Source organism: Typopeltis vanoorti, chromosome 5 (assembly GCF_054136105.1).
Source record: "Typopeltis vanoorti isolate ZY-2024b chromosome 5, IOZ_Tvanoo_1.0, whole genome shotgun sequence".
NCBI classification, from domain to species: domain Eukaryota; kingdom Metazoa; phylum Arthropoda; class Arachnida; order Uropygi; family Thelyphonidae; genus Typopeltis; species Typopeltis vanoorti.
The window spans coordinates 131,649,460-131,663,613 of NC_143553.1; the positions used below are offsets into that span (position 1 = coordinate 131,649,460).

At 38.3% G+C, this 14,154-nt stretch overlaps 1 protein-coding gene across 4 annotated transcripts in view; it reads right to left on the reverse strand.

Moving 5' to 3' along the window:
• Window positions 1-14,154, reverse strand: part of Sfxn2 (sideroflexin 2) — a 401,343-nt gene that overhangs the window by 339,156 nt on the left and 48,033 nt on the right. The gene's annotated exons all lie outside the window — the stretch shown is intronic.

The following is a 14,154-nucleotide window of genomic DNA, read 5'->3' on the forward strand; positions in this document are numbered from 1 at the left end:
TACTGAACTGAGTCAGGCAATGCATTGTATTCATTCACCACCCTTCAAGCAAAAAATCTAGTTCTCGCACCCTTGTTAACCACACTTTTCCTTAATTTCCGGGTTGACCTCTTGTTCTTCCATTACTATCACATAGCTGAAATAATTCCCCTGCATCAATCTTATAAAAACCTTTTAGTAATTTAAATGTTTCTATCATATCCCCTCTTCTTCACTTATCAACCAACCTATGCAATCCACAAGCTCTCAATCTATCAATGTACAGAGCATTTTTTACATCACTCACCAATTTAGTCACTCTACTCTGAACCCTCTCCACAACCTCCTCATCGACAAGAAATCCAGGTGACCAAACTTGGGCACAGTAATCCAAATGTGGAAGTATCAACCTCATCTCTAAGGGATCCAGGTGACCAGACTTGACCACAGTCATCCAAATGTGAAAGTATCAATGCCTTATAAAGGGGAATAATAACCTCTTTATCTCTGGATGTCAGTGTGTTCTTCAATAACCAAGTAATCCTATGTGCAATCTTGGACACCTTAGCAATGTGCCCTCTGAACTTCATATCCCCACCACCAACATCCCAAGTCCCTAGCCTCATCAATCTCTTGGAGTACCGTTCCATCAATGTAGTACACAGCTGGCAATCTTTTAATCCCAAAATGCATAACTTTACACTTTTCAACATTGAACTGACATCCATTACCTTTTTCCCATTTTGTCAGCTTATTTAAATTATCCTGAAAAATCTCAACATCAGCTTGATTTTTTATTGCACTGCCCAACATTGCATCATCAGCAAACAACTGAATATCTCTCTCCCTTCAAGCCATTTCCTATATCATTTATGTACAAATTAAACAATAACGACCCAAGCACAGAGCCCTGAGGGACACCACTGGTCACCTGCCTCACCCTGGACTCTGCTCCTCCATACACTACTTTCTGGTATCTCTCCATGAGCCATTCTCCTATCCATATTTAGTTTAGTATCCATCCCAATCTGCTCTAATTTGCACAAGAGTATTCCATGGGGTATCCTGTCAAAAGCCTTAGCAAAATCCAGAAGTATCACTGTGTAGCAATTTCCCTTGTCCAACTCAGATGTCATTCTATTATAAAAAGTTAATAAATTGCTAAGGCAGGATTGACCTTTAACAAAACCATTGGCCCCTATAGGGTATCATATTCTGATCCACCCATTCTTGAATTCTGTCCTTAACCAACTTTTCCAATACTTTTACCACTCCAGAGATGGTGATTGGTCTAATTAACTACCGCAGTTTTAGAGCCACCTTTATGCAAATGAACCACTTTGCCTTCCTTCCACTCCCTAGGGACCATACCAAAGTTAAGTTAAATAACCAAGTAAGAGGCACTGACAATTCCTTTGCAAGTTCACACAACACCTGAGCTGATATTCCATCTAAACCTACAGCAGTGTTTGCATTTAAATTCTGCAATATACTAAGTACCTCTGATTTACAAACTTCAATTCTCACATTAGTTATTGCTGCAGGTACAGAGATATTCTCACTTGAGTGATAGACTTTCGAAAAGTGATCACTCAGTAACTCTACTATTACATCCGAATTAGTCACTTCAATACCATCAGCACCCACTAAGGTTATCCTCCCAAAGTCATTCTTCCTTTTACTTGCCATAGTGGAAGAACTCTTTGGGATTACCCTTGATCTCCTTGGCTAAAGTCTTCTCATAATCTGATTGGCTTTTCTTACTATGCTAAACTTCCTACCTTGAGCCTTGTACTGCTCATGGGTGTACTGATCGCCTTTCTCCTAGTAAATTCTCCATAACATTTTCTTTTTTTGCAGATCAAGCCTGATACTACTACTCATCCATCTAACACCTGCATTGTTTGTCTTCCTGACCATGGGAATACATTCTGATATTGCCTTCCTCAGATACATGCTGATTATATCCCATGCACTGCTAACATCTTCCCCTGCAATATGTTCTGCGATGGGACAGCTGTAAGCTCACTCCAAAGCTTGGTATAATTACCTAAACTGTAGTTCCATATATACTCCTTCTTAAGAGAGAAATCCATAAATTTTGCAACCTCCCAAGTCAATACCACATGATCGCTCTCGCCAATTGGAGGTAACGAGGACACCTTACTTATGCATATGTCCTCTGAACCTATGACCAGATCCAATACTCTCACACCATGAGTCCTTTCAGTTATTTGCTGTTTCAAGTAATTATTTCTTAGAAGGTGTATGAATTCCATTTCCTTTTTGGCACATGATATTCCCTCCTTTCAATTGATATAACTGTAATTAAAATCCCCCATAATAATCACTAACCCTGCACTCATTGCACTAATTTGCTGATGCATGAAATCACTATCAACCCCTGTATCCCCTGGCCTATAGTAGTAACCAACTGTATATTTGGTTATGTTGGTCACTATTTCACACCAGACCACCTCAAATGAACTATCATTCACATGTCTATCCTCTTGATATACTACTTTCTTTGGCTGCAACTCATCAGCTATCATCAACAGTACTCCGTCCCTCATGCTATCTTCTCAATCCTCCCTGAAAATACTGTACCCATCACAATCAATTCCAGTAACATCTTCTGCTGACAGCCAAGTTTCACTAATGCCTACAAAGTTTGGTGAGATTGCACTGACTAATGCCAAAAATTCTTCCCTCTTATTTCGAATGCTTCTTGCATTGGTATACAAAAATTGCAGATTCTCTTTAGTTCTTATACCAGCTTTAGAACTGATATACATTCTACTAATTTCAGTAGTCCCATGCTGATTTTTATCTACTCTATTCTTCAAATTATTCTGCGAAAAAGGATCAACAAATATACATTCGCTGCATAAGCTTCTCCCTCTTACACTCAACCTTTTCAATTTTAGTTTCTCTGCCCAATTACTTCAACATGTTCAGAAAACAGTAACTTCTTCAAACGCTTATGACCTTCCATGTTCAGATGATACCCCATCACTTGCATACAGCTGTATTTTGCCTTCAAACACACTACAGACATCAACAAATTCCAGACTTCTTTTTTTGAACATTCATGCAATCATATCATTCATTATCATTGCTCGTCTACTTAACTCATAATTGTCAAATCCTTTAAGCAACTTAAATGTTTCTATAATATCCCCTCTTTTTCTCCCATCAACCAACTTCTGCAATCCACATACTTTCAATCTGTCATCATAGGGAACATTCCACAGGCCACTCACCATCTTGGTCACTTGCCTCTGAATCCTCTCCACTGCTTCCTCATTCCTAAGAAACCCCTAGACATGTGCACAGTAATCCAGATGTGAGCATATCAAGGCATTACAAAGAGGAATAATAACTTCCTTATCTCTACTTGTTAATGTGTTCTTCAATAGCCAAGTAATCTTATGGGCTACCATAGCAATATGTCCTCTGAACATATGTCCTTAGTAATATGTCTACTGCCAACCCTAAATCTCTAGTTTCATCTATTTCCTGGAGAACAGTGCCATCAATATTATACATAGCTTCTAATCTATTTATCCCAAAATGCATAACTTTACATTTATAGACATTAAACTGACACCCATTAACTTTTGCCCATACTGACATTTGCCTATTTAAATCTTCCTGCAAGTTCTCCATATCGCTTTGATTAACTATTGTCATATCCCCATGTGTCCCGAGGGCACAGCGGTCTCGCATACGTCAGTTTACAGGCCGAGGTTAACTCTGTGAGAATGGCCAGTCCTCAGCAGAGTGCAACAGCATCGAACAATTGAACACCTTCCAGCTACTAACTGTGCTCAGACTTGCTTAACTTTTTGCATGAGCCATTAGTAGCAGAGACTTACCAATCGACCAACCTTGATTAACTATTAATCTACCTAATTTCACAACATCAGCAAACAACTGAAAGACAAATACCAAATAATATCCTAAAAGCTATCACAAGTATATATGAAAATAATCAAATACAAATAAGATTAAATCACAAGCTATTATATACGAGAGAGATAAACCAAGGGGTCCGACAGGGATGTCCCCTCTCAGCAACTCTTTATAATATCTACTTAAATGAAATAATAATAAAATGGAATAAAAATTTACATCAAGGAATTAAACTTTCTCCTACAGTAAACTCAAACACTCTCCTCTTTGCCGACGACCAAATAATAATTACAAATTCTGAAGATAAACTACAGAAAGCTATTTTAGATCTAAATGAGATATCCAAAGATTATGGTATGATAATATCAACAGAAAAATCAAAAACTATGGCCTTTAAAGGACAAGATCCAGCAAGAACTAAAATAGTAATAGATAACAAGATCTTAGAACAGGTGAATTCATTTAACTACCTAGGATGTACGATCATATATGAAAATGAAAAATATATAAACGTAAAAACTGCAAAATATTTAAAAATAACAGGTGTAATTAACTCTATATTTAAACCAAACCTAGTTTTAAAACAAACTAGACTAAAAGTATACAATACATTAGCCCTACCAGTCTTAATGTATGGAAGCAAAATCTGGACAATAAAACAAAAAGACAAACAAAGATTAATGACAGCAGAAATGAAGTTTATGAGAAAAACTGCAAAGTATACCTTATTTGATCACAAAAGAAATGAAGAAATTATGAAAGAATTAAACCAAGAACCAGTAATAGAAAAAAATTAAAAAATATAAACATAAATGGATGGAACACGTTCAAAGAATGAAAACAGAAAGATTACCAAAACAATCCTTAAAGTTCAAGCGATTAGGAAAAAGAAAACCAGGACGTCCTCTTAAAAGATTCAACGATGACTTCTAAAGCCGGAACAGGCCACGCTAGGCCTAAATCCTTGATACGCATGATGATGATGAGCAAACAACTGAATATTTCCTTTCAGGTCATTTCCTATATCATTTATGTACAAATGAAACAGCAATGGTCCCAACACTGAACCTTGTCACCTAGTCACTGAAACTAGTCACCTGCTTTCACCTCGATTCTGCACCTCAATATACCACTTTTTGATATCTGTCCAGTAGCCACCCTCTTATCCATTTAATCAGTGTCATATCCATCCCTCATTTGTTCTAATTTGTGTAACAGTGCTTCATGTGGTATTCTGTCAAATGCCTTTGCAAAATCATTGTGTAGCATTTCCTTTATCCAACTCAGCTGTTACTCCATTATAAAAAGTTAGTAAATTACTAAAGCATGACCGATCCTTCACAAAGTCATGCTGGCCCTCATACAGTATCATATTTTTATCTACCCATTCTTAAATTCTCATTTATACCAATTTTTCTAGTACTTTTACAGCCACGCCTGAGATACTGATTGGTCTATAATTTGCTACTGTAGTCTTAGAACCTCCTTTATGCAAAGGAATAATTTTGTTCTCTTTACACTCCCTTAGAACGCTACCAGAGCTGACACTTAAATTAAATAACACAAAACTTGCATTTGAATGAGGAAGGACGTAGGCATCTGGAGAGATTGCTGTTCTGAATGAGTCAGTGCATTCCAGTGTGGATGTTAGCAGGGGTGGCTTCTTGTGGGAATGGGTACTTGGGAGAAGGGAGGACGACATCAGGTAATGCTGAGCACAGTGGAGTCTAGAGGGGATAATGCTGGGTATAGAAACAATGGCATTTTTATGCTTTATACTAATGCCAGGAGTATTCGGAATAAGGGAGAGGAATTGGTGGCACTGATAGCATCAGCCTGACCAAAGATTATTGGGATCACCGAGACGTGGTTGACAGAAGAGGATATAATAACAGGAATGGAAGTAGCTGGGTACAACATTTTTCAGCAGGATAGGAAGGGAAAGTGTGGTGGTGGAGTACTGCTTATGATAAGTGACGACCTATGCCCTCTAAAAGTGGGGGCTTTGGAAAGCTGTGACACTGATGATTTTGAAAGTTAGCAGTTTCAAAGGTGTGAGGTGGAGGTGGGCAAGACAGGATACTTAGTGGGGTGATGCTACAGACCAAGGAGCACAGAGGGTGGGGACCACAAGATGTTGAGACAGTTGAGCATGGCAAGTGCAGGAAGAATGATTGTTATGGGAGATTTTAACTACAGCAGTATAAATTGGGGAGAGGAAGATGCATGTAGCAATAAGGGAATGGAATTTCTAGAATTCTTGAGGGACAAATGTCTTAGGCAACATATAACAGTGGGAACAAGAGGTTCAAGAGTTTGGGATTTGGTTATAGCATCAGAAGAGTTGATAATAACTGAGATGACATCTCTCCCACCAGTTGGAGAGAGAGTGACCATATGGTTTTGACTTGGAAAATGAATAGACATGCAGTAGTATCAAGGAGACGGGAACATATGTGGAATTATAAAGCAGGTGATTATAATAGTCTTAGATGTCAACTTGGTGAAGTTACGTGGAGGGAGGAATTGGAAGGCCGGGGTATCATTAGTCTTGGGAAATTGTGAAGGAATATTTGTTAGCAGCAATGGTAAGCTGTATTCCACGAGTGAAGAAGAGGTCACAATCTGGAGTAAAGTGGATAGCAAACAATATTAAACAGGAACTGCATGCGAAAAAGAGGCTATGGAAGAGATATTAGGAAACAGGTGAAGAGAAGATGCATGAAGAATATAAGAGACAGGCCAGGGGAGTGACTAGTATGTAAAGAAGGCAAAACTGGAATATGAGAAAAGATTGGCTCTTAGATCCAAGGAAAATCCTACGGAATTTTTTAGCTATGTAGCCAGTAGAAGGAGAAATGACTGTGGAAGAATGACATTGTGGGATAAAAATGGGAATAGAGTGACTGATGCAGAAGACATAGTGGAATTGTTCAATGAACACTTTATGGGAGTATTTCATCCTGGAGGAATCAATTTTAATACTAGAGGGATAGGACAGGTTCCAAGTTTAGATGTGCAGGAGGCAAGTGTGTTCCACATACTGAGTACTCTGGATGTTAGTAAAGCTGTAGGACTGGATGGTATTTCACCACGAGTTTTGAGAGAATGTGCTAAGGAACTGATAGCCTTTGACCTGTCTTTTCAATGAAAGTCTGGCTGCAGGAAAGGTGCCCATGGAATGGAAGGAAGGTATAAGGGCTGTAGCAGACTGGAAGGGGATTGCTGCAATAATGAGAAAGACACTGACCTGCAGAGATAAAATGATTATTATTCCGTTGTATAAGACTCTGATCAGACCACACTTAGACTATTGTTCTCAGATCTGGTCCCCAGGATTTGAAGGGGATAAATTAACTGTGGAAAGGGTACAAAGGTGGATAACAAAGATGATGTCAGGACTGTACAATGTTAGTTATGAGGATCGGCTGATAGAGTGTGGACTGCAGAGTTTGGCGGATAGAAAAAGGAGAGGCGATATGATAGAGACTTTTAAAGTGTTGACAGGTGGTTACAGGGTTGACCACTGTGGAGTTCCTTCGCTTGGTTGAACAGCGGGAAGGAGTCATGACAAGGGGGCCATCCCTGGAAGTTACGAAATGAAACTGTGAGAAAGAGGGTGAGGAGTGGTTTCTTTGCATGGAGGGTGGCTGAACCATGGAATGCATTGCCTGATGGAGTGGTGAGATCGAGAACAGTCAATGCGTTTAAGGAGTGGTATGATACTTTGTGTTTCTTAGGAGGGACCTCCCTCGATGAGTCTTGATAGACTTGTGTTTCTTAGAAAGGACCTCCCTCGATGAGTCTTTTGACTCCATGGAGGCCTGAATAATAATAATAATAATTACTTTACATTAATTAAATTACTCAAAGGCATTACCAGTTCCCTCAAACATTCTCGCAAAACCCTAGCTGATATCCCATATTCCACAGCTGTATTTACATTGAGGTTCTGCAATATCCCAGGAACCTTTAATTCATCCACCTCTGTTACCACATTAGTGTCTGTCACATAGGTTAAAGCAGTAACCTCACTAAGAAAGATATATGCTTGCTAAGTGGCCACTCAGTAACTCAACTATCATCATGTAGATACACACACACACACACACACAAATATAAAGTTTTCCACAAATGAATGCTAGAATTACAAGAGGTTTCCGAAAAGCAATATGACACATTTTTTCTTAATAATGCTGAAAGGGAATGAGATAAAACATGGCGAACAGATAGATCCATTAATAACATTCAAAATGACTGCTATTGCAGTGTGACTCTACTGTCGCCTCACAGCTAATTCCAGTTGCAAGACGGCAGCTACTGTGTGAACGTGGTCCGAAACAGGTTTCCACAAAGTTATTCATTTTTCTTTGCAAGCAAAAAGTTCTTCACCAAGAACTGGTTGTTGTGTATGGAAAAAAGGTGATGTCAGAGAAGCAGGTGTGTGTTTGGTGCAGTGAATTTAAAAGCAGGCCATGGTGACATTGAAGATCAACATCAGGCAGGCAGGTCTTCATTGAGCAAGACAACATTTCACATATTAAGAGCAATGTTCTTGTAGACCAGCGAGTGAATCTGTGTGAAATTGCACATATGATGAACTTCAGTAAAGTCCACTGTTTACAAAATTGTTCAAGATGTACTTGGCTTTCAAAAGGTGTGCTCCCACTGGTTGCCAAACAATTGTTGGGCACTCGGAGTTGCTAGTTCATGCAAAAAAGAAGAGTCATAAAGTAAAAGTGGTGAGTCTGGTTCCAAAGTATGATAGAGACAAGTTGAGAAGGAGAGCTATGATTGCAAATGAGTCAGTGCACAGATTGTGCAGGAGGAATGGTATGGAGTTTGTAGATTTGTGGAGTGAGTTTGATGGTAGGAAGAAATTATATAAGGTGAATGGCTGCATCTAAACAGATTTGGTGTCAGGTATCTTGAGAAAGTGTTCAGTAAGAGTTTGGAAGTACAAAGTCAGGGAAACTAGAATTTTTAGGGAGGATGCAGGTGAGTATGGGTTCAGGAACCCTAGAGGTTAGTAAGGGGGAAACTGATCACATAATGCAAAATGTAGCACCCTAGGTCTTTAGTTGGTTAAATAATGAAAGGTGTAAGGGAGGTTGTGGGATGAAGGGAATATTGCAGTTTATATATACTAATGCCAGAAGTATTTGAAATATGGTTGAGGAGTTTTTGCCATTAGCTAGCATAACTTGGCCCTCATTATAGACATTAGTGAGATGTGGTTGACCAAGGATGATGTGTTAATAGAAATACAATGCAAGGGATATAGTGTCTTCAGAGAGGACAGGGGACAGATTTTACTAATGATACCAGAAGAATTAAAGCCAAAAGGAGTAGCCTTTCCTTCATGATGTATGCCATACTATAAAAACCAAGTACAGGTATCCCTTGCTTAACATGGTTTTGCTTAATGCGAATTTGATTATCGCAGCAAAATTAATTGCGGCAATCCCTTGATATACGTGGCAAATTTACCACGCAAAATCATGCTCATGCCATGAGGCTGCTAGCCTCTTGGTCATCCAAATTCTCTTAATGATCTGTGTGATAATGTGAAAGTTTTATTTTTCCCACCAAATACGACATCATTGCAACAACCTATGGATATGGGCATCATTGCAAATTTCAAAGCCTATTTTCTCAAAAAAAAAGACATTCTCAAAGGCAGTAGAAACAACAACGGAAGAAAATGCGATTACGCTCCACGAATTTTGGAAAAAATTTAACATTAAACACTCAATTGAGAACATTCGTGACTCGTGGGAGCAAGTGTCTTCTAGTTGCATGAAAGCTGCTTGGAAAAACCTTCTGCTAGAATGTGCTAATGACTTAGGTTGTTTTCAAAATCATGTGAACGTGGTCAAAGAAATCATTGCAATTGTGAAGACCTCGGTTTTGATGGTGTTGATGCAGAAGATGTTAAAGAATTATTGGATTCAAATTCAAAAGATTTCAGTAAAAACGATCTTCTTGAAATTGAACAACACACATATGAAGACAACGAACAAATGGAATGTGAAGATGAGGTGCCAAAGGAAATAACAGTCAAAGAACTGGATGGAATATTTCGCAGTTTAGAATCGCTTAAGCAGCAAGTAATGGATATGGATCCAGATGTTAATCGAAGAATGCTTGTTTACTGAGGTCTAGAGAGTCATTTTGCTTGTCATCACAGAACTTATGCTGATAAGAAAAAAACTAAAACTGTTCAAACGACTCTTTATAACTTCTTTCGATAAAAAAAAAATTGCAGTAACTAATGTAGGTACAAGTATTTATTAAACATTTACTTTGCATTCATTTTTTATCTTTCCTAAAAGAGTACCATATAAAACAAACTATTAGTATCGATCAGGGATGAATTGTACTTTTTACCATTGATTATTAGATTTGATTAACGCGATTTTGAAATATGAGGTAACATCGAGGGATTAATTAACTGTGTTAATTGAGGGATACCTGTATATAATTTCTTGGCATCTAATTTATAACCAAGTGGAAAAACTTCCAGCAACTATCTCTAATCCAAAGTATTTTAATAATAAGGTACGACACCTTTTGGCTACTCGTATATGAAAATATGACTTCTGCATTACTTCAATCTTAGTATCACCTCTGGGTCTGGCTCCCACTGATGAGACTTCAATAAAGATCGAAACTGGTCTGGGAAACCCTTCCCATAATACATTATTATTATTACATAACACCTCCAGGGAGTCCAAAGACTCATTGAAGAAGGGCATCTGCTCAACAACTCTCTCTCTCCACCAACTACCCCTTCATCATCCACACCAATGCCATCTACTGCCGACCACCACTAGTACTTTCACAGACAATCACAAATATCCATGCCCATGGCAGAATTCGAACCCGCAGCCATTTGGCTGGAGAGCAGATACGCTAGCCACTTGGCAAACCAGGCCGGAAAAAAATCAGTTATGGCTTTTATTCCCATATACGGAGTATGAGAGTACATTGTAGCTCTACATAGCATTATACATGTCTTCAAGGATATGTGCTTTGCATTATGGGATACTAAGGCAAGGGCAAGTGATGTGAAGTCATTAGCTTCTATATATGAGCTGCCCAAGTCCTGAAAATACTTCAGGCACAAACTTTGTTTGCTTACATTTGGATAAAGGATTAAACCAAGTATATAATTTCTTGGTATCTTTAATTTATAATGTTGAAGAGGTTTTACAGAAAATGTTGGGTGATCAGGAGAGAACCATAGGTCATCTCTGGAAGCTGCATAAGGCAGGTGTGAGTAAGGGAGTGAAAAGCAGGTTTTCTGCATGCAGACTTGTGAATGATTGGAATGTCTTGCCTGACAGGGTGGTGTCTGCAGAGAATTTGAGTGTGTTTAAGGTGGGGTATGATGAGCTGTGTGAATGGCAAAAGGATCTCCTATATGGGTCTTTGACTCCATGGGGGGGGGGGTCTCTAATCCCTGACAAGTGGAATTTGCTTTAACTATAGTTAGAGCAGATTTCACTTGTCAGGGATAATTATTAATATTTTATTAATAATTTGGCATGCTGCCTGAAATATTCTGTACCTGCATTTTTAATTAATTCTTCTTCTATCATATCTATTCCTGGGACCTTATTATTCTTAAGTTTTGTAACAGCAGCTTCTATTTCAGCAACTTTTACTATTGGTTCGACTGCTTCTAAATCTTCTGTTTGGCTCTCTATTTTATTCACATCATCTAACTGATCAGATATATTAGATAGTTCATCAAAATGCCATACTCAATCTTTCTAGTATCATTTCATTTCCACTCAGGGTTATACTCTCCTTATTCCTACATAACATTGTTCTTGGCCAGAAGTCTTTCCAGCTTCCATTTAACTTTTGATTATAGGTCCTACTTTCATTTATACTTCCAGTTCCTTAAGTTCATCCTCACAGTAGTTCTTTATATTCTTATACACTCTTTTTTCTTCCATTCAGGCTATACAATATTCCTCTACAGCTTTACAAGTGTGGCTCCTTTGCTGCTTTCATCCATATCCCTCATTTTTTGCTAAAGTCACATGCTCACATTTTACATTGAACTCATTACAAGAGTAGATAAATTGATTCACCCTAAACACAAATGTGAAGTCGCATGCCACGTGTTAGCTATCAGCAGGCAAAGACTGGATGGAGGTGATTATTGGAAAAATTGAAATCTGACATGCTGAAGGATTTAATGATAGATTTCCAGAAGTAATTTAATACAAAACCTTTATTTCTGTTCAAAGATTCAGGTGAATAGATGACTGTAACAGATTCTTTTAGAAGTCTGGAATAAAAGTTTTCAGTTTTCTTCTAAATATCGAACAGTGGAAATATCCCAGTTTACTGTATGGTTAGTGGTTCAGGTATGGTTGGTTAGACTTTCTTTTAATGCTCAACATCTCCAAAATGTTCTTTGTTTCTTTCTTTCTCACTTTCAAATCCATGGTATTCTAATATACTCCCGGGTGTTTGTAAACAGAATACTATGTGCAATTGTTGGGCTAAGAGTTAGATAATGCCAAAACCTCACTCTACACACCAAACATGACTCTTTTTTTTTTTTTTTTTTTTTCAAGATGCTTCAAACAAGTGAAAGATGAAATTCATCTATATTCACAAATATCCATGTCCACAATAAAGTATAAAATGTGTGTTTAATTTGGAGCACAACAATAGGATACTACACTTCCTATGATATTATTATTATCAACATTTGACCTCCATGGAGTCAGAGACTCATTCTGGGAGGTACTCACTATTGCATACAATGCTCAACCAACTGCGTCTTAAACTATGATAACTAATATTTAAGGAATTGACAGCGTATACTAGAAATATAGATTAAATAAACTTTAATATATACTTTCCGATATTTCGCCGAACGTCATGTTGCCATATATAGATTAAATAAACTTTAATATATACTTTGCATCTTAAACTGATTCAATGTGTCCACATCCACAACACACTCAGGCAATGCATTACACTCACCAACCATCCTCCAAGCAAAGAACCAGCTTCTCACTCCTTTGCTTACACCCTCCTTATATAGTTTCCAGCAATGACCTCTTGTTCTACTCTCCTCTCCCATTCTATGAAAAATCTCTTCCATGTCTACCTGATAACAACCCCTGACTAGCTTATATGTCTCAATCATATCCCCCCCCTTCCTTCTATTCACGAAGCTCTGCAACTTACGTTCTCTCAATCTGTCCTCATACTCCACATTCCAAAGACCCACTGACTACCTTTGTGAATCTTCTCTGTACCCTTTCCAACATATCCTTGTTACCATGAACACCTGGTGACAAAATCTGTGCACAATAATCCATATCAAGGTCTTATACAATGGAATCATAACTCTCCATTTCTGCATGTCAGGGTTCTCCGCAGCATTGCCATTATTCAATGTAATGTCTTCACAACTTGTGCAATGTGGCCCCTGAATTTCAGATCCTTGTTCACCATCACTCCTTGATCTCTCATCTCCTCTACTTCCTTTAAAGTTTCCCCACCAAGTGTATACTTAGCATCCCATCATTGCTTACCAAATCTCAAAACCTTACACTTGGCAACATTGAACTGACAGTTCCATTTATCTGCACATTCATGGAATCTATTCAAGTCCTCTTGTAAGGCATTAACATCAGCTTGACTGTGCATTGCTCTCCCCACTTTTGCATTATCTGCAAACAGCTGGATATCACTAGTTAAACCCGATCCAATATCATTAAACATACAAATTGAACAACAATGGCCCCAAAACTGACCTCTGCAGCACCCCACTGGTGACCTTTCTGTTTTGAGATACTGCACCCCCATATACAACTTTCTGATATCTATCTGACAGCGAGTCACTGATCGAACACAGAACTCTGTTATCCAATCCCCATTTCTTTTAATTTATTTAAGAGTTTGTCATGTGGCAGTCTATCAAAAGCCTTTGCAAAATCCAAGTACACCACTGTATATGCATCTCCTCTGTCCAAGGTATTTGTCACCTTGTTATAGTGCATAAGTTAGTGACACATGATCTCCCTTAACAAACCCATGCTGATAACCACAGAGAATACTGCTGTTATCAACCCATTTCTGTATCCTACTTCTCACCAATCTCTCCACCCACCCTTCACCACAACTCCAGATATATAGACCGGCCTATAATTTGAAGCTACAGCCTTATCACCACCTTTATGCAGTGGAACAATTTTACCCTCCTTCCACTCCCTTGGAACCTGT